This window comes from Amblyomma americanum, chromosome 3 (genome assembly GCF_052857255.1).
Source record: "Amblyomma americanum isolate KBUSLIRL-KWMA chromosome 3, ASM5285725v1, whole genome shotgun sequence".
NCBI lineage: Eukaryota > Metazoa > Arthropoda > Arachnida > Ixodida > Ixodidae > Amblyomma > Amblyomma americanum.
Genome location: NC_135499.1, coordinates 99268703 through 99291365, shown reverse-complemented (window position 1 = coordinate 99291365; position 22663 = coordinate 99268703). Strand labels below are relative to the sequence as shown.

General features: G+C 47.0%; 2 pseudogenes; both read left to right on the top strand.

Annotated features, from left to right (window-relative positions):
- The first annotated feature begins 8750 nt into the window (after positions 1 to 8750).
- LOC144123928 (uncharacterized) lies at positions 8751 to 9999 on the top strand (annotated as a pseudogene).
- A 377-nt stretch (positions 10000 to 10376) lies between these two features.
- LOC144123927 (uncharacterized) overlaps positions 10377 to 22663 on the top strand; it is a 33384-nt pseudogene continuing 21097 nt past the window's right edge.

The window sequence follows — 22663 nt, the reverse complement described above, 5'->3', positions numbered from 1 at the left end:
GAAGCAGGTGTGTTGAGGGGTGGACAGTTCATCCTACCCAAAATCATTGACCACAACTGGCAGCTTGTTTTGATGAATTTGTTTCCTAGCCGGTTACCGTTGCGTTGCTCCAGACCAAACTGTATTGCAAATTCCTAAAACTGAACCTTTCCGAACTACTTTTACATTAATCGTATTCTTCTAACTTTTCACAGACTTCGCATTAAAAATGTATCTTCTTAAGTGCTCAATCTCCCCTCTGTCCTTTTTAACGGAGAATTTTGTTGTTTATCCTTCTCGCTTGTCTTGAAACTCGTACCGAACTGGTTGCAGTGTATAACACCTGAAATTGGCAGGAAGCGGAAAACCAATTTTACAATACTTGATCGATAAATTCCACTCCGGCAGGCCCTCTGCCTTGACCGATCAACCAGAGAAGCAATGGTTGACCTTCGAATAGTTTCTGAATTTAAATTCTATGCTTTCTTAGAACCCGCACATGTAAATTATGTGGGAAGACGGGGAGGCGCATAGAATGGTAGGGCGAAAAATGAAAAAAAAATCTCCTTATGCAGTCATCCTCCTATTTTTCCTGCTTTCAAGATAAATCGCATTGATTTTGAGAACTTATCTCTAAACTAATCTTAAGCACTGTTGTTTGCATTTTAAAAATAACGCTGACTTTTTAAACGTAAATAAAAATATGAATAGCCGCAAGAACTGAATATCAGCTCGCCTTTGAATACGCTCACTGCATGCAAGCAGTGCTACAATGAAAGCCTGGAGTAGCATGCCAGGGCAACAACCAGACAGACCTCTCCTGTTTCATTAAAGTCTCTCCTCCTCCTCCTCCACAAAGAATGCTTAGAGCCAATGGAGAAATAATTAGGATCCCTGCTGTGAACAACAAATTTTTAGACATACTGAGAACCCATGGGGTAGCTCGGTAAGTTCAAAGAGGCCGCGAAAAGCACATATTCAAGGCCACAATTGCCACTTGTTGGCGGCTCATGGAAGCTGGTTTTGCCACTGGCTCACTGGTTGCTCACGCCACACCCAATAAAGTTTGAGGGTGGCCCACTGGTAGGCTATGAGGCACATGAGCTAAATGGCTTCGGGGCAGGTTATATATGCGCATCGGGTGAACGTTTAAGGAAAAATGCCTATGACAGCTGTCATCTAGATGCGATATGACAGATTCAGAAACGTGACAAAAATCACATCCAGTTTTAGCTGAGGAGTAATGCACAAAATATCCGGGCTTCAGAAATCCCGCGTCAAATGCCTCATGCGGAATGACTCGCTGCGCTTGCCGCGTTGTGAAAAACTGAATTCATAAATGAAAACGCTTGGTAAAAAGATTGAATATCTTGTTTCGTAAACCACACTTATTTCATAATTTAACTCAGGAATAAGAAAACGTTTATATATTTGCACCGCAACAAAGATGCTTCAGTGACATTTCTGGAAAAGATGACGGATACACTGCATGACATAGAATCAATGAAAAGCATTCCACCAGACTGAGTCTTGAATGCAGGGTGGGCAACTGCTTTTCCCAAGGTCGGGTTGGAGTGCACGAACGCAACGTTTATTACGCGCGCTCTCGTCAGACTGTCGCGCAACTTCGCATGCATATTACCGAACTGCGAGTATCGTCTTTCAAGAGACACTAATTACTTGAAAATCCGGCGTCGGTGACATGTTCCTGCCCTGTGCATTTCGTTGATACAAAGACGTTCCGAACAGTCTTGCCACTGTTGGCTACTTTTCTACAAATCTGCGAATTTTTCGACAAGGTACACTGCTGCGTAAGAAATTAACAACATGTTTATTCTGTGGTTATAGTTGCAGCCAATCAACTGTAAACCTAAATTCACCCGATAAATAGTATAAATGGCTGCCGCCCGCTTTTAAACGAAAATGCTCCCGTGTGCTGTGCGATGTCAGTACACGTTAATGATCCCCATTAGTTCGAAATTTTACTGTTTACCTCCAGTACGGCACATCTTTCTATCCTCTGTTCTTTCACTCCCGCCTTCTTTTATGGAGAGGTATGGGTGTCCACCGAGATGTTTGAGACAGCTACTGCACCATTTCCTTTCGTCAAAAACTAATATTATCATTTTTCCTGCCATTTTAAAACCAAAGAGTAAAACAGAGCATTCACCCGATTTTACTATTTTCGAAAAGACGTGCGTCGGCATAGATACGTAAGGTTGAAGGCGGCAGTCTGGTGCGAGCGTTATCGCTCAACCCATTGCGAGGGCAGTTTTAGCGAAGGCACGAAGCAAAGGAATGCTTCGTATTATAGAGCCATATTTTGCGCACATGCGAAATATTTGGGTGGCATCATAAACGCACACAGGTTCGGTCTAGTAGATTCCTGCGCAGTTGTGCCTAGTGACCTGTGATTACGCATTTTCTTGTGTTCGATTTTTTTGTGTCCTCCTTCGATGGAAATCGTAGTGTTCAAAATTCTTCTTTCTTAATGCTCTTGCTTAATGGGTATTTGGGGATCTTTCTTCAGCTTATAACAATTTACGACCACATATTTTTACTTTTTTCTCTCAAACATTGCCTCTACAGAAGAGAAGCTTCGGAATTAATTAAAATATCAATTTAACACGTTATTCTCGTATTTGATTCGGGAAAATTCCAATACAACAGGTCGGAATGGCCCCATTACAGACTAGTGCGTCGCGATTTGCTCAGCGTAGGCTCAGGCCAACTTGCCCACCACTGAATAAAACTACCTCCAGCGCTGTTAGTTGGACGTGTGTTAGCCCAGCTTGTTTGCCACTTGAATCATATATGAAAGAGACCATGAAAGACCACGCACTCTCTTTGCATATATTGTTTCTCTTTTATAATTTTGTTAATTTTATGACAATTTTTTCATGCCATCTTGAACCAACAGAAGCCACGTCACAGAGTCTCACACATTACCCAAGTATTTGGAGCCTTTTTCGCGAAATCGACGGCCGCGCTCCACGCTTCTCGCTTCAAATGTATTGGGCGCCGAACATATATGTCTGGCATATACCTCTTACTATTCCCCTTTCATTGAGATAAACCTTTGACGCTTGGCCTTTCTCATTTCCTGGTCCATTAATGGCATTGTCTTCTGAACTGCTCATGACTTATACTCCAAGAATTGCAGACCCTTTTCAATGGCCTCGCCTTCCCTCCTTTTCAAGTCCTTTATCTCCCCGCCTTTGCTTCCGGCCGCACCATTTTTCTGTGAAGAGAGCAAGCTAGCACACAAGGGGCACAATTTTCTTGGCATGTAATATGCATTCGCTTTCCCCAACATGTTTTTCCCTCGCCTTCCGTTATGTCCATCGCTGGTCATGGGCTCTTCCTCGATTTCTCTTTATCCAGTTTTCAGCTGCAAACTTTCCTTTGGAATAACAAAAGATCGGGGAAGGATAATGGCCTTACAACCCCTTCTTCCCAATTATCTTCGGTCACTCTCCTTGTCGCTTGTGGGTACAGCGACGGGTCACCATGCCACAGCCTTGAATCTAACAAAGCAAGAAGGATGATAGTTGATGCGTCATAGTGGAGACATGGGGCAAACCTTTTTCAAGAAACACATAAAAAACGGGACCAGAAGCGCTCATGTTCTCGTTTTTTCGACGGGTCTTCTCCGTGAATCGCACGGTTCCTTTCGCGACCATTTCTTACGCGCCTGGAAGATGTAGTCCATGGAAAAAGCATGCAGAGTGCTGCAGATTTCCTCGTGTCTTGAGATATTCGGTACTGGAGAGCTGGGAAAAGGCTTTTCCATTAAATCGGACGTTCCTGCCGAGAGAAAACGCGTTTCGTCCTCTGGTTTGCCCCTACTCTTTGTCAATGTCCAGCTCTCTCGGGCAAAAATTCTGAAAGTTGCACAATTGTTAGACACTGTTATGGAAATATTGAAGGTAATGGTCTATTTTAGTGGTCCAAGGTAATGCTCTCTGTTTAAGGGTTTCCATGGATTGCAGCCAACTGTTAAGACTGCAGTAAAAAACCACCGGGGAACGCTTTTGACGATAGTGAAACGTTAATAGAAAAACAAAATACAAGACCGCTATCGGGAGATCTGGGCGCATATTGATTGTTATAGTGAAATCTGACATTATAGGAAAAATTGCGTTCATAAACAGTTTCCCGCTCAAAAATGCTTTCGTCCAGAAATGTTGGGTATGCAAACGTTAGTGATTCGGGACTCTGGAAGACCTTCATTGACCGAAAATAAATGCGCATTTCAGTATTGGACGTCTGCTCCTTTTAAGTTGTTTTTTCAGGCAATTTTCGTAGCAATTTTCATATTATACGATGCCATTTTTGATGCTCAGAGGAGTATATTTGACTTTATGAGGAAGCCCACTTGCAATGCACTACTTCAATGAGAGCCTCATTTTACAGCTCTGTGCTCCAGATTAAATCCTTCGATGAAATCTCAGCGACGGATTACGAAGAACACTTATATTCGGTACAATACGTTTTTTTTTTCCCGCGCTTTCTTTCGGGGTATTAAATTCGAAATAACTAAATGAATGAAAATAGAGAAGCCACCTTTGCAAACAAGTAGGGCGCTTTGAAATTCTTTGATATCAACATATACGCAGTTCTTGTTATCGCTGTTTACAGGGCACGACATGAAAGGAGGCTCTTTTTGAGTAAAGATTAGAAAAAAATAGGGAATAAAAGAAGCGAGCACAACTGCGTCGCACGAACGCCGGGCGGTCGCTCTTAAAATTGGCATCAACGGCGGTCCAACACTCCTATTTAGGCAAAGCGCTACCATTTTAACACATTGGCCTGACTTTCATTCCATTATCGCGGCAGCTTTGGGCGAACGAGAGGCCGACGCTCGATCGTCTATCAGACCGGCATTCAAGCGCTTGCATCCTGCTGTCGAATATCGCCAGCAATTCTTGGAATAACGGCACAATTAGCACAAGTGTCCAAATGATCGGTGTCGTGGATGTGCAATTCTACCTAGCAAAATTTCTTAAAACAAGACTGCTAAAGTATTGAAAAACAATTTTATTGCACTGAGTTACAAGGGGCATGAGGCTAGGGCATGCACGATGCCTTGAACACAAAGAGCCATCCTGTGGTCGAAGGGAAAGAGTGGCTCAAGAACAAGGTTGCAGGAAAAATCATTCACTTTCAAGATTGTTGCCTTGATGATGATTCAGGCTGGGCAACGCAGCTTTACGAGTTGCGGTGGCACGACTAAGGCAGCCATAAACTGCTTAACGTAGCTGCCCTCCAGCAGACTTATTAGTCACATCTCTAATTGTAGTCATCATCTGGCAACAAGACCGTTGCGCTGGATTCAAACAAATTCCTCGTCCAGCTCTTGCACGATGACCTCCCGATACGTCGAACCTAAGAGAGATTCATGATATCGTGATCATCAGCCTAAATACTGCCATCGCGGGGCATCGCCAAAACAATCAAATCGCTGGCGGACAAGTTTGTGAAACAGACTCTTTTTGAAGATGGTTGCAACAGATTTTACAGGAAAATTGTAATTTGCGCTTAAGGACTAGTGCCACAATACTTGAGAAAAGTAGATTGGAATTTACTAAATGTGACCTTTACCAAAAGTTTGTTATCTAGTTTTAATGCGTCTTACTGCGAGCCGTAATAAACTGATTCACTGTGAAAAAAACAAATTAACTTGGTAATTCAAGCAAACCAATATTGGCTTTGGATTTATTATCATAATTACGTATCTATATTTAGGGAGTTCGTTTTTTTTTTAGCATCTCCTTCACATGGGCTTCAACTTCTTCTGAGGATTTTTTCTGCATGACGTGAAATAGATGACATGCCCTCTATCGAAAACGCTGAACGCAGGGAACTGAGGGCAACTTTGTTGTGGAAAAAAATAAGTGAACAGCTTACTTTATTCCCTTTGCATGAATGTAATATAGAGAACAATTCTGTGATTTCAACGTATGTCGTATATTCCAGAGTTTTCTTTTTTATTGAGAGATAACATCGGCAAGTTAGAACCAGAAATTTCCCATTTTCGAATGCGCCTGCAGGTGTGCAAGTCAAAGAGAAAAAGTAGCAAAGTATTCACGAATCCTTGCTGACGAGGCGTGCATTGGAAAAACAAGCCGTTCTGACCTCGGTTGCGTATAATCAGTAGAATACAAACGTCTTCCCGGGCGCATCAGATTATAGATTACATAAAATTTCAACCCGCGGATTGTTGTGGCGAAGAACGTTTGGTGAATTGATCTCCCCAAGGACAAAAAAAAAGAGTTCTTACCAAAGATCATTACGCCGCCGCGGTGGCTCAGTGGTTATGGTACTCTTCTATTGACCCGAAAGACGCGGGTTCGATCCTTGCCGCGGCGGTCGAATTTCGATGGAGACGAAATTCGAGAGGACCGTGTACTGTGCGACGCCTGTGAACTTTAAAAAACCCCAGGTAGTCGAAATTTTTGGAGGCCTCCACTACGACGTCCCTCATAGCCTGAGCAGCTTTGGAACGTTCAATCCGCAGAAACCAAACCAATGATAATTACATTGCGCGCGACGTAAAGCCAGACAATTCGCAATGAGAGCAGGTACACAAAGTGGTAATCGTGTTTCGCCTCTCTCTTTTCCTGCCGAAAAAAAACCCTCCTGAGCCCAATAAAACTATTACTCCCAAAACTATTGTCATTTCTGAAAGTATATCGCGAAAGGCTAGTACTCACGAACAAAATCTATCATTGCAGGATAATTTACTATGTCGGACTCTCTTAACCAATCACGTGTGGCTTTTCGCTTGCACCCATTGCTGAAGGGTTGCACCCATTGCTGAACGCATTCCCTTGTATAATAACATAACACCCTTGTATAATCACATAACACCAACAACAGCAACAACCACAACAAGGTAAATCCCAGAGATACATTAGCACAGCAACAACATGATACATCCAAGAGATACATTAACACCGCAACAACAACAACAAATCAACAACAACACCAAAAAGAAACATTCTAGAGATAGCAAGAGCTGTTTGATTCTCTTCTTGTAAAAGTACGGTTCCTAATACTCTGTCTGGTACTTCATTCCGAAGAAAAATTTGTTTATCCAATGCCAATAGCCACTCTTTGAAGCGGTAGGCCGATTGCTGGCGTCTTGCCCAGAGCTACGAGACCAACGCTTCCCTTCGGGACTGTGCGTTGGCACACATCACATGAGCGAACAACGCGCTTAACGCCATTTTGAACACCCGGCCAAAAGAACTCCTCGATGATCATAGGCGCCGTTTTTTTAACACCCTGGTGTCCGGCCATAATGGCTTCATGTCCTAAGCGTAGCACGTACTCTCGCATATCTCTGGGTAACACCAGCTGTTGAACCCGCCTTCCTGAACTAAATATGCATTCCTTGTGCAGAAGACCATTTACCAATTCATATTGGAAGGACGTACGACTCTTCTTTCTTTTCGCTTTTTCCCCGACTCTTTCGAAGCAGGCTTTCAAGCTCGGGTCTTCTTTTTGCCTAATTGCAATTTCGCCCGGTGTTACGCTCAAGCACATCGCAACAGGAGTATTGAGCGGACGCTGCGTTGCTCTGGCTGTCGCTTGAGCTCTTGTCTCCACTGCCGACGAGAAACTGACTGCACTGGTCTGAGCTGTCGCGGGCCTTTCTTCCTTTGGCTGTTCTTCAACGTCGAGTATCCTCCACGGGGGATCGGGGTCTTCGACACTTCTTGCACACCCGTAACGTCTCCCAAGATGAGATCGCAGATGAGTTTGTCTACGCATTTTGCCACTACCTGCCGAGTATAATATAGCGTGGACACTAGAATCGTGGATTCAGGAAGGTACGTCACTGTGCTATCTACAAGAGTGACGACCAACGCTTCCCCTGTAAGATCCTCGTCCTTCACCAGGCTTCTCCGAACCAAGACTGTGTTAGCTCCGCTGTCTCTAAGCACCAATATAAGGTGGTCCCCTATTTGCCCAACCACAACTGGCATTGCTGCTTTCGACTTGGGTGTTGCACTCACTGCCTCATTTTCCAGCGGCGTTTGCTTTCCTTTCAGCTGTGGATCTTTGGGTGGCGTGACAAGTTCTACCCTAGATTCGACAACGCATGCAGCTCGGTCCTGCGTTCTGTATCGGCACTCAACCAGAGTATGACCCCTCCTCTCACAACATTGACACACAACCTGTGTTTTCTGGGCAGCGCTACTAGTGCGACAGTCAGCTCCACGGTGTCCTACCTTGCCGCAGAGAAAACACCTTACTGGCGCCTTAGATGCACCGCCATATGCTCTTAGTTTTGCCGCATCTCTCTCAAGGGTCTTTTGAGGTTCCTCCTTTGCCTTACTCAAATTTCTTAACCCTTGAGCCTCTAGGAATTGGTCTGCAGTGTCGGCGAACGCTTCCAACGAACACAGGGGTGGCGCTGCGATCGCCGAGGTGAGCAGACGTGATCACATGGGCTCTGTCATTGCTAACCTATTACGCAGTGCTAATTACCTCGAAACAAAGTTTTCCTTGCACCAATGTGTCCGTGAAGGCCAGCGGCATCGACCGATACCAGGTGACCCTAGAGGTGCGTTTTTCTTTGCCATATTTTGTGACTTTTTCTACCGCCGCGGTGTGAAGGAGTGCTAGGCCTAGGCTTGTCCCGCGGACGCTAGGCTCAACACCGTCGCACCGGTCGCCGCCTGCCGTACTCCTCGGCGGCGGCCGCTCGTCAGCTCCGAGATGGAGGCGTCCGCTCGACAACAATGATCGTGGACAACAAAATGTGCGTTCAAGTTCAAGGAAAAGAGATATCACCAGAGGAATACCACAACGACGCCGGGTGGACGCTCGCGGGGGAACGCATGTCGAGGCTGCGCCAGCGGACCCCCACAGCGGCAAGCCCGACGGACCCGGCGGGAGTCAAACAAGCCCGAAATCGAAATTCAACAAGAATGTCAGAGCCTCGGCCATCAAGGCAGCACGCCAGCCATGTCACTGGAAGAAAGCAATAAAGTCGTCAGACCCGGAGGGGGACTGGACATCGTCAAGACCAGCACCACCACCGTCGCTGCGGCCATACTCGCCGCGGCCAAGATCACGAGCGAGGAAACCGCCGCGGACACCATCTGCCCCAACACGCAACAGAACATCATGGTCGTCAGTACACCGAACGAAGACAACGCGGCAAGGTACGCTAAAATCCAGGAAATCTATATTCAAGGCCAACCCTACGAGGTCAGCGCATATCGCACGGCTCCTCACGACACCGTAAAGGGCGTCATCAGAGTCATTCCAATCGACGCGAGCACCGCCGAGCTAGATAGGAACATCGTCAACGAGAGAAACCCGCTAGCAGTGGGCGCAAAGAGGATCGGCAGCACGACCAGCGCGATCGTGGTGTTCCAGGGACCCAAGGTACCGAACTTCGTCCGATACGGAGTCACCCTTATACCGTGCCGCCTCTACAGAAAACAGATCGACGTTTGCCAGCAGTGCGGCCGAGTGGGACACCGAAAGGACGTGTGCCCGACCACCACAATCAAGACGTGCCTGGCATGCGGACTCGCCAACCCCAAAGAAGACCATCGCTGTACCCCAAAATGTAAGTTGTGCGAGATAGATGATCAATACAAGATCCCCTATGTATTGCGTAAGCGACAATGGGAGCGCCGACAGGCCGAACGCCAGCTGCTGTCCGAGAGCGATTTCCCGCCACTCGACAAGCCGCCAGCTGCGGGAAAGTCAAGGACTCCATCAGAGAACCGCGCGCCAAAATCCAGAGACAGCAGCTCCTGCAAGTGAGGCCTCAGTAGGAAAAGGTCACCATCACGTGAGCGAGTCAGCTGGGTCGACGCAGCTAAAGGGAACAATATAAGGAACGCGCAGAAAATCACCGAAGCCACGAAGAAAGACGATATAAACAAGGTGCGAGAAGCCAACGAGACCTTAAGACAAGAGAACGCGGCGTTGCGAACGACCATCAACAGCCTCACGAGAGAGATCGCCGAGATCCGTAAGTTGCTGCTGTGAAACATCGAGCCTCTACAGAGACCCACGCCAAGCAGAAGCAAGGACGACGAAACCACCATGAACACCCAGGCCGTAGAGGAACCGGCACCGAAGAAGCGAGCCGTGGAGGCCTCGCGCAAGCAAACAGAAAACGATCGAATCGACAACACCGAGACTAAATTCGAAGCGAGATTCACCAAACTCGAACAATTAATCACGGCGAACATCGCAGCAGTGACAGCAATGAAACAAACAATGGAGACCTACCAAGCCGAGAACACGAACAGATTCGCCTACATCGAAAGGACCCTACAGCCGATAGTGAGCCACCCGACGTTTGCGCCCCTCTTCGCGCAACATCCACCCTACCAGGAAACCAGGTACACACCAACGCAATCATGGCCGCCAACGCAACAACAGCAGCGTGGCAGTGGAACTGTCGCGGCCTCGGAAGGAAGAAGGCAGTCATCCAACAGCACAAAGCACATGCCGCGCGCAAGCCGGACGTGATCCTATTACAAGAAACACTCACCGACGCACCGTCCCTCCCCGGCTACAGAGTGCACAAGGGCCAGCCCGACGGGAGAGGCCTGTGCACAATGGTCAGGAAGGGACTCACGTTCGTTGAGCCCGAGCTGCAAAGCAATATCAAGATCGAGCACACACTCACCGAAATAATCCCGGGCAAGAAGAGAAAAGGAAGCATATTTCTGCTCAACATCTACAGCAACCCATCGCAGAGAAAAAAGAGATTCAAAACAATACTGCACAGAGCCAGCACCGCAGCAGGCCTGAACACGCTGATCGTCTGCGGCGACTTCAACGCGATGAACCCAGCCTGGGGTTACAACAAGTACACAGCAAAGGACCGCGACCTGTACAAAGACGCCATGGAACTCGACTTCACCCTCATCACTGACCCGACGCATCCGACGAGAATCGGTAACTCTGTGTCCCGGGACACTTCTCCGGACCTCACGTTCGTCAAGAATGACGTTCGGGGCGCGATCACCTGGAGAAACACGGGAACCGACCTCGGCAGAGACCACACCATCGTGGAAATCAGCATACCAGAACACAACGACACCAGCGTCAAAACACACAGCTGGATAGACTGGGATGCCTTCCGAGACGCCAGAAGCCAGAAGACAGACGCTGACGACGAGATCGAAGACATAGAGTCTTGGACGGCTGAAATCACCAAGGGCGTACGCGACGCGACCAAAGAAATTGAAACGGACGCGGTGATTGATAAAGTAGACAGCCGGCTAGCGCATCTCATCGAAGCCAAGCAGTCGATACTCAGGCGGTGGAAGAAACAACGGCTCAACCGCAGACTCAGAAAGAAGGTGGCGGAGGTCAACCGAGCAGTCGAGGAGCACTGCCGCGCGCAATGCATGCAACAGTGGATCGAGATCTTCAGCGCGGCAGACGGGCAGATGCATAGTGGGAAGACGTGGAACCTGCTGCGGCACCTGCTCGACGAAACCAAGACCAAGTCGCGCCAAAGGGACAGACTCGCCAAGCTCATGCATCGGGCGGTCTCGGTACACGGCGCACACGAAGTCACCAGGCGCATCAATGACAAATACCTGCCCACTACACCCATCGAACAACACGCGCCGCACGGCGGCCTACCCAGCGCGAAGCTCGATCGTGACATCGACGTCGAGGAGGTCCGTGCGGCCCTGCACGACCTCAACAGCAGGTCGCCAGCTGGCCCGGACCTCGTTACGAACAAGGCGCTCAATAACCTCGACGACGGCTCGATTGAGAACCTCCCAAAATACTTCCACAAGTGCTGGAGAGCGGCCTGCGCTACCAAAGCTGTGGAAGACAGCCAAGACTATCCTGATACCCAAGCCGGGGAAGCCACCGGACACGGACAACCTCCGGCCCATCTCGCTCACGTTCTGTGGGGGCAAGGTGCTGGAGCACGTCCTATTCAACAGGTGGCAAGACTACGTGGAACGAGAAGAGCTGTACCCGGCCACGGTGTTCGACTTCAGACAGCACCTAAGCACGCAGGACGCGATGCTGCAGCTCAAATACCAAATCATAGACGATGGCGGCAGCGCCCGCGACAACAAGGCAATCCTGGGACTCGACCTAACGAGCGCCTTCGATAATGTTAAACACTCGGCAATTCTGTCCCAAGTCTCTAAGCTCAACATGGGCGAAAGATCGCACAACTACATCAAGGACTTCCTCACGGACAGGACCGCAGAGCTACGAGCAGGTGACCTACAAACGCAAGACAAGAAGCTAGGGAGCACCGGCACACCGCAGGGATCGGTCATTTCGCCGATACTGTTCAACCTGGTAATCATCGGAGTGGCCGAGAAGCTCGCGGACATCGAAGACGTCAGGCACACCATCTACGCGGGCGATATCACACTGTGGGTGACCGGCGGCAGCGACGCCCACATCGAGGGCGCGCTGCGAGCCGCGGTCGACGCGATAGAAGACCAGCTGGAAGGCACCGGACAGAGATGTTCACCGAGCAGATCGGAGCTCCTCATACTCCCACCTACCAGCAATGGCAGAAGCAAGACCAGACAACGCGAATACGAAAAAATCAGAATCGTAACCAAATCCGGCAACGTGATCCCCGAGGTCAGCAAAATCAGGATCCTAGGCATGGCCATCGAAAATCATGGAAGAAACGGCGAAACCATCGCCCGTCTCACGGCAAAAGCGGCCAACGCTATGCGACTCCTCAAAAGAGTCACTTCCCGGAAGGCTGGCATGAGAGAGGAGAGCCTAATCAGGCTCGTCCAATCCTTCAGCATCAGCCACGTCGCGTACGTTGCAGCCTACTATAGATGCCTGCAACACGACCCGTTCAAAACGCACGACAGAAATTCCTGTCGCGCATATGTCGCGCGACAAAATTTTGTATCGCAAGACAAGCTTTCTTGTCGTGCTATGTGTCGCGTGACAAAGGGTCGTGTCGTGGCTTCTGTAGCGCGACAAAACCTCTGCAGTGGGGTTTGTCGCAAGACAGACATTTCTGCTGTCGTGTGTCGTGCGACAAAGGTATCTGTCGCAGGCTTTGTCGCGCGACAGACATCTGTCGCAGGTACTGCCGTGCGACAGAGAGAGTCGTGCCGCACGACAGAGCTGCCCGCCTCGACAGAGCTACCTGTCGTGGGTTCACCCGCGCGACAGAAGTGCCTGTCGTGGGTTCTGTCGCGCGGCACGACTTTGTCGCGCGACAGAGCCCACGACAGGCACTTTTGTCGCGCCCACGACAAGCAACAGCGCCGCCTGTTGTGGGTTCAGTGGCGCGACAGACTTGTAGCACGCCTCTTAGTGCGACAGAGGTGTCTGCCGCGGGTTCTGTCGCGGCGCGACAGATTCCTGCCGAGGGACTGTGCTGCTTTGCTGCAGATTTGTCACAATGCTGTCACTGCGGATTCAGAGCTCAAATTCATCAATGATGACGTTTCAAAAAGTTTTGTACTACAGAAATAAATTGTCTAAAAAATTCATATATGTAAATGGGTCTAAAAATTAACATGCTGCTAACTCAGTTTTTGAAGGAACAGCAGTTTAGAATTGGTTGTGAGACACTGGAAGTGGTAAGGGAATAAGTCTATTTTGGGCTGGTATAACTGAAGATCTGGACCATATATGAGTGTGAATTTAAAAAATGAGAATGGGGCATGTTTGACAGGTATATACTCAGATAAATTTAGCTTTATAACAATCTCACGAGAAATATTTTATAGCTAGCTGTCCATTCCTACCGGTGCTCACCTTTGGGGCAGAAACATGGAGGCTAATGAAAAGGGTCCAACCAACTTAACTTGAGAACAATACAGAGAGCTGCATGGAAAGAAAAATAATATGTGTATACTGATAAAGGACAGGAAGACAACAGAGTGAATCAGAGAACAAACGTGGATAATTGACAGCCTAGTGGAAATCTAGAGGAAATAGGCTTGAGGCATGTGATGCGAAGGCAAGATGACATGGTCATTAAGGGTAACGGATTCGGTTATAAGAGAAGGCAAGTGTATTTGGCAGAAAGTTCGGTGGGTGGGTTATATTAAGAATTGTGCACAGAAAGATAGCTGTGGCTGGCACAGGATGAGGTTAAGTGGAGAGATATTTGGGAGAGGCCTTTGTCCTGTAGCAGGCATATACGCAACATACATGTTACCATCAGGACTATAGTGATTCATTGTAATAATTCGGTGAATCGATTCACCATAAGATCTAGGTTTTACAGAGGATTCGCAAAGTGCTGCATTCAATGGCTAGGGTTAAGTACGCATTGGGCCTGTAGGTGCCAATTTTATATTCCTTAGCCCATTCCTTATGGCTGCCAAATAACTGACACCCTTGAAGAGCATGATGATGTTCCTTGAAAATGCACCTCATTTATGAGCAGTGGGACTGTCATTGTCATGCCTTTCTGCCACTGATGCTGTCTGCAGCATCGAATTGGTAACTGGTCCACACAATGCAAAATCAGTGCCCTCCAAATAGTGCTTATATTTTGGCACGCAAACCTCTGCACGAAGCAGCACTGAGATACTGTTGTTGGAGGTGCATGACTATTATATCTCCAGGAAAAGTTGCCAGTCTTCCCCAAGTGAGTTGCATAGCCAGGCATGACTGCTCACTGCAGGCCACCTTGCAGTTGTGCATTCTAGCACCAGATCAGTATTGTTGGGACAGTAAGTAGGCACAGAAATTATTTATTGTCAGGGCCTTATAACACAGAAAATCCAAACCTTACTCAAGGTCACAGAGAACATAACCCTCGTCATCTGCAGAAAACTCAATATAAACACCAAACAAAATGCTGTTCTTACAACTGCTCATGGGTGAAGTTCTCAGCATTATACAGTCAACAACCTACTTCAACCAACCACCATAGGCACCAGCTGCACTGACTAGATATTTGCACAATGCACATGTGGAAAACAAAAACTGTGTTTGTTACAGTTATACTTCACCTATCAAATTCAATTGTTGTCCTAAGTGATGGCAAAAAATAGTCACAGAAAAACATGGAAACATTGGTGAACTTACTAACAATGATTGGTGATTACACATGGCAAAAAATACGTACAGAGCAGCACTCATGCATTCCTGTACTGGGGTAGTCGAAGTGTAGGACATTACATCACAACTTTTGCGGTATAATCACTTCAAAACCACAACTGTAACCTACAAGTTATGCATGCGGCAAAATGTCATATGCATATGACAATATGTATGCACTGCCAAAGAAGTAAACATATTTCAGAAACACAAACTAATTGCACAGGAATAATACAAAATGCTGGTTACATGTGTGGTAACTACACCTGAGGTAAACTAAACACATTTTCAGGTAACAAAGGGGAAAAATTGATGACAACATGTCCTTGCTAAGAACTTGTTGGAGGCAGAAATGGTTTCTAAGGAGTCAGCAGAAAGGCCAGGGGGCCAACAGGCAGGAAACACGGCCACAAAGGGAGGAATCAGATGAATCCTTGCAATATGGTACTTCATGTAAATGAGACCTCTGAGCAAAAGAGCAATGCATACAAACTAAAAACAGCTGGCTTGTAGAAACCGCACTACCTGGTTCGAAGTTATCCTTGACCAGTGCCACCATATCTCTTTGCATGAATGACAAAGGCAAAGATGAAGCAGAATATGAAAAGCATAGAGAGGCAATTCTGAGTTCTGCGTCACCAAGAGCAGCACAGCCATAACTTTAGTGGTTTCTTTTGTGGTTAAGAGTAGCACTAAAAGTAGGTTCTGACTCTGTTACATATCACTTTAGGTGGGGTAACTTCTATGCCTGGCAATTACCTATTAATGACCCTCGCTGATCAAGCACCAGCAAGGACTGACTGTACAGCTGTGTGCTGAATCAATGTCGTGTCTGTGTGACCGGCTTGCACTGAGCAACAGCATGACACAGAAACACTACTTTGGCAGGTGCAATCTCTTGCATTGGATCATATCAGGCATAGTATGCAAAATATTTGGCAAACTATGCTGGGTACCAAGGCCAGAGCAGTAGCCAAATGGTTTCAGTATCCATCTTTAATGTGACGGGTGCATGGTTCGATCCCCTATGGCATTCAGTACGGACCGGCATAAGATGCCAGGCACCTATACCACAGCAGTGAAAAAGTGGTTTAAACATCTGCCTTATATGCAAGAGCTAGGTGTGCAGCTCAATCCCTATTGGCAATGAGTACAGATTGGTATAAGCTGACTGCTAATGGAAAAGCAATGGGTCTACACCTGGTCTGGTGATCTGCTCTTCAGGGGTGAAATGCTCGGAAAATGAATCTTCGACGCCACCTTACGCTATGGCACGCTTTGGCCAAGACGCCCTTGCGCTATAGGAAAACATCATCGTCACCATGACAAGCAGCTCCAGCCGAGCACATTTTCTTAACCAAAAGAACCCCTATTCGCTTATTTAAATTGGCTGCCCCGATGGCTCAGTGGTTATGATCCTGGGCTGCTGACCGTAAAGACATGGATTTGATCCGAGCCACTGCAGTTGCATTTCGATGGAGGAAAAATGCTTCAGGCCAGTGTACTGTGCAATCTCTGTGCGCGTAAAAGAACCCTAAATGGTTGAAATTTCCAGAGCCCTCCACTATGGCATCCTTTCAAGCCTAAGTCGCTTAGGGACATTAAACAGCACAGAACCAAACCACAAAACCTATTTAAATAGAGAAAATGTCTAGGAAAAAATATAAGTCACAATTATTAAACCTTCGCATAGCATGTATTTGTGTGTGCAGATTTCAAATATGCCATTTAACCTCATGTAAACAAAGTCCTAGTGAACGCATATGTTATGTAAACTTTTTGTCACAAGCTTTGAGGAAATTTTGCTGCAAGGATTTTGCTAAAATGCATGGCACTGGCTTCCCCTGACAACATGGAATGCAGCAAGAGTAAAATTAATACTGCATAATACAAATTGAGCTCTAAAGTTTTTAAAATTGTTGCTATTTAAACAGCATATTTGTAATTATCATTCAAAATATATGTTCTTTTAAGGCTTGAAAAATGTGACTCCAGTAATATAATTTTTTAGGCCTCTATTCTCCATTTAAAGTTGGCAGTACCAAGGTACTGAAATCCTTCTTTCACTCAATCTATGCTGTAATTGTTTGCAATATCGCAAACATAAGAAACATTCTCCATTTCGAGCAACACACACTGGGCAGCAACATTATCAGATGAGCACAGACAGAGATTTCGACTCGCAGGAGCACGCTTACAGGGGTGCATGTACGTGACATTTCGAAAGACTGGCTGGCAGATTACCAACTCTTGGCACACGAGTGCAACCTTTCGGCCATTTATGTTGAAAGAGCAGATGTCTATCACAAGGCAGTAAATGCCATTAGTCATCCTCACACAGTAAGAACAAGTCTTTTCAGGCCTATTGTATTGAGTACTGTGAATGGTGATGCCATTTATCTCTACTCGAGCATAATGTGACATGACAGGCACTTCTCCATACTGAGTAATGAACATTCCGGTGACGGCGTCCTCCAGGTGCATCGATCGCAGTGGTGCTCCTAGCACATGTGTACCAGTTGTTTGCATGTCACGAACCATTAACATTTTGTTTTTTCTCTGCAAGAGAGTTGATGACATGCCCACAAACCTATTTGCATTTTTGAGCCACATTTTCATCATGCAACGCTCCGCCACCTGCAATGGCACACCTTTTGCGGCTGTAACATGTCTTACCAGTTGCCTATTTACATTTTCAAATGGAAATGTGGAGGTTCCCCACAGAGGCCCAAACATTTCCACACTTTTAGTAAGATGCAGCAATTGATGCACATTAAATGAGGCATTGCTTTTTCCGTACAGAAAGGAAAACCTGTTCACAAATGATGACAGCAGTTGCTCTGCTTCAGTGAGGTGAACACTACTCATGGAGGTCTGAATCAGCAGAAAAATGCCTTGACACAACAATGAAAAATGATTTAGGTGCCTTTCAGGGATCAGATCCCTTAAGCAAGGGAGAGCTTAATACAGTAACCAGAACATCCACTCAGTGGCCTTCCAATTTTTACGCTCTGAAATTGGTCTAGGCAATCGGCAGAACTTAATCGGAGGCTTCAGTTGCTGAATGCGATGCTCGAGTTCATGAACATGCCTGCCAATATAAAAAGGCTTTCCAACAGCAGTCAGCCATATCTCGGTTACTTGTTGCGTTACCCCCTCAAGAACACAGTGCATATAATCGGGTGGCAGGCCCCACACAAGATTGAAGCCTTGGAGGCTCACAAGTGGAGAAAGTCCTTTCACCCCACGCACGGTCTGGCGCTGTCTGTGGGCAGACTGCATGTCTTGACGCATGTTAGTGTGCGTGCGTGGCGCTGCTGGCTCAGCTCCTTGGATATACCGAATCGTGCCTGCAAGAGACAGGCACAGGAATTAAGCACTTACAAAACTACAGCATCATGGTGCAAAAACAGAACAGATGACTGCAAAAGAGCGAACGCAGTTGTCTGCTTTCCTTCCATTATGCCTGTGTACATTCTATGCTGTGCCTTCATTGTGAGTATAGACAACCAGGCTATCATTATCAATAAAATCATAGCAGCTGCTAAAGTGAAATAAAACCTCAGTAAATATGAATACACGATTGCCTGTGCTACAACATTGACTCACAATCAATGGAATAACAAAATTCTCTGTCATGCAGTGCCCTACAGCCACTTTATTAAAAGGGCTCTGAAACACCTTCCGAGGAGAGTGCATCAACTCGCTCAATAAGTGCACTGTGTTTTCACAAAAATCTGACCCAAAAATACACTTCTACACGCAGCATAAAATTGACGAGACCTTCCCGCCGACTTTTTTATGTTCGCATCCTCCTCCATTGCCTGCACCTGCATAAGAAAGTTGAGAGCTGACTATTGGTTACATTCTTTGAGACGTCAGGCCGTTACCGTGACCACAGCCACTAAGCCGCGCAGCTCCGAGAGGTCAGGAAGCTCCGCTCCCAGAATTGGGGTCGGTGGAGGAGCGTCGACCTTCCAGCATACAAAAAGTGATGAGAGGAGAGGAAAAAGTGCAAAGACAGTGAAATTTTAATATCAACTACAGATAACTCGGCTTCTACAAAGCGCATTAAAAATATTCTTGCTGGACAATATTCGTGAAGCAGCGTGTTTTAACATCCCAGGCATACCGCAACTTTATTAGAACCCCTTTAAATATGTGCACTGCTATATCACAGCACTAAATTTGTCACCAGCCTGTTTATGAGGCATCAATGCCATGCATCAGGGCTATGTGTACTTCATGAAGCTTTTTGAGATGCCTTAAACATGAAAACAATGCTAGCAGTGCAAGACTGCAATCATGGTAAGTGTCTTGTGTCCTGCCTTATATCAAAGGATGTTGTATCTAGATCTTCAATGTCAGACTATACACAACCAGTAAATTGCACACCCTACAATAATGAAAACTTAATATTCTAGGAGCAATGACAGGATGAAGTCAACTTGCATTAATAAGCATTTTCAATACATGTTACTTCTCATGACATGGACTTTGTTTCTGAGCCTCATAATGCTACTAGTAAGTGTGAAGAGAAGTGTACAAGAGCAGATGCCACGATGTCAGGCACTGCGCATACAAATGATTATGTTGCCAATGCCACTCATGCAGGAGGCTGCCTCGCACAAATTACACGTACCTGTGCCATGAACAAACAGTGCTAAAACAATAAAATTACTAGTTTTTAAAATATAACAAAATACTGATGTACAGGTTAAGCAAGCTTTGACGCTCAGCATACAATACAAAGGACCCTTAGTTTAAAAGCATTTAGTAGACCACAATGCAAGCTAATATGAATACAAGCCCGATTCCCCAAAATAAATGGCTTACCATCGACAGGAGTTTCCTTCTGCAGGCACCAGGAGCACCCGAAATATCCATTGAACTGCTTCATGTTAAGCAAAGATGCCCTGGCTGGCGAGTCGACACAGCAGCATGCCACAGTCAGTCTAGATAGCACAGTTTCAGAGGCATGCTTCCACACTATGGTGCCAATGTCATTAAACGCCTTGACAAACGCCTTCATAAATAGATGTTGAGGAGGATGGGTCTTCGGAAACCACAGTGCCCCCACAATTACATTACGGAACCGAATGTTGAAAGGCAGCTCATTTATGAGTAGTTGAACAGGCCATACACTAGACTTACTGGATTTAAAAACAGGTGATCCATCTGTGTTCATAGTGACTGTCAGGTCACTCCATTTTGCCTTCAGTTGGCTTCTTGTGCTTCGATAGAGCCGCCCATCTGTGATATCTGCATACATGGAAGGTACAGTCGAGGCCATTTGCTTCAAGCAGTGAAACAGGAACCCAGAGTACTGTGTAACGATGTCGTAGATTTGCTCCTTCAGGTTGAAAATTATAAAGAAATCGCCTCTTGCTATCAGCCGCCGCACCGTCTGCGTGGTGTTGCAATGCATGCATGTGAATGTGTGTGTTGTTTCCTTCCTCCCTTTGCTTCCAAAGTAGCCAAAGCAAACCTGGCAAAAGAAGTGGACCTGAAGGGAATCCATTTCTGTCTCCCACGTCTTCCTAAGCATGTGTGTGGTGTCAGGCAACACGTCACTGCCACAAAGCGTGTTGATGAGCTTCAACAAACCCTCTACTTGGGTCCAAGAGAGGCCTGCGTGCACAACGTACATCAAAATTAGAAGGATGGTCTGTGCTTTGTTTATGACCTGATTGGGCAGGGTTTCTTTTGCACATTCTAGGCAATAACGTCTGAAGTTTTCATCACATTCTCTAAATGACGCTGGCTCTTCTTCGTTCGGGGGGCCCCCCTCGCCACTCTCGCCCACCTCACTGAAAGATGCCCATTCATCTGTGTTGGGAGTGCCGCCTTCGCTACGCTCGCCGACGTCAGTGAACGATGTCGACTCGCCCGAGTTTGGAGGGCTGTCTTCGGCACTCCCGCCTACATCGCTGACCGACGCCATCTCGTCTTCGTTCGCAGGATGGCCGTTGTTGCACATTTCCACTGGTTTTGATCCGACAGGGTGATCAAAATCGCCGATTGCCTGTTCGTGGCAATCAAAAAAATCGTCAGGCGCTTCATTGCCATCAACACAGCTAGTATCGTCTCCTGAGTGGCTGGAACTGTCTGAACATCGGCTTCCGTGCGCATGGTCGGACTCGTCGCCTTATGTCACACTATCCACGTTGCTAGCGTGAGCGCGTCGAGCTCTCTTCAGCACATCGTTGTACGCCGTCTGCCTCGGCACATCCCACGGCTGCCCGGGCTCCAAGTACTGACGGTACAGCTTGCGACGAGGAGTACTCATCGCTGTACGTACGAGGGGCAAAAGTGTTTGCGGTGCTGCCGGCCTCACGTTGGATGGATGCGACTGCGCGCCAGGAAGAAAAGTGAACACGACCATACCTAAATATAAACGGATTGGATTGGGTTGGATTGTGGAGGGCTCACTCGTTGGCTCTGTGTTTAACCTTCTAAACGAGCTCTAGTCCACCGTGGCTGGAATCGAACATGAGTGCTCAGTCCTCCTCTCAGTATCGAGCGCAGTGACACCTGACACCTGAGGTGTCCCTCGGGTGTCGTTTGATTTGAACCATTAAGCCACGTACCGTGGCGGGGTTTACTAAAGGCTGCCCAGGTTCGAACCCAGCCGCGGCGGCTGCATGCGTTTCAATGGATGCGAAGTGCAAAAAGCGCCCGTATGCTATGCGATGGAAGTGCACATTAAAAATCCCCAGGGTCGAAATTATTCCTGAGCTCTCCACTGCAACACTTCCCTCTTCCTTTCTTCCTTCAATTCCTCCTTCATTCTTTCCCTTACGGCGCTGTTCGGGTATCCGTGCACTGAGATGTGAGGTCATTTCTTTCCTCAAAAACCAATTTCTTTTTTTTCCCCGTCAAAAAAAAAGTTGGCCTGGGGCTCATATGATATATCGTGTCAACCGTCTAAACTGGTGGCTTTTTGTTCGCTCTTTGCACAGCCTGCTCGCCGACCGTCACTCGAAAGAGGAACCCCAACTGGGGTCCTTCAATGCGCAACCTTATTTCCCATTTGGGAGGCCGGTATAATCAAAAGAGCTACTACTGGGGCTAGTTGGAAATGCATCCTTGAAGGTATTGGTGAGCGCTATCAAATACGAAGAAATATGGAGTCTACCTGTGTGTTCGTCCCTTTCCGTATTTTGATAGCACTCACCAATACACCTTTAAGGCGGTATAATCACAACCGGAGGAACGTGCGCCGTAGGTCAAAAGTTCAGAGCTCAAAACCGCGTGCAATGTTGTATGGCTAGTTATACCCATGTACGTATCCCATATATCTCTTGAATTTGAACTCGTCACAGCAGATCTGAGGGCTCTGCGTGTGCCGCCCTAGCTGCACTTTCTCGTTTCTTGACAAAAGGGGGTGGCCGAATTAAGTTCCTGAGTTGGGGAGAAGTGTGTGAACGTCGAACCGACATTCATTGCGAGCTGAAAGGCGGTGAATATATGTACTCACAGTTAATACGCTGGACTGCACATCGAAAGCAGACAGTGCGGTTTAATGCGTGTTGCATGCAATTCGCATTTCGGAGGTAATTTGCGCTGTCGCACACCTGAGTATACATACGCGTACTATCGCGATCGAAAGGAAGGCGAACAACAC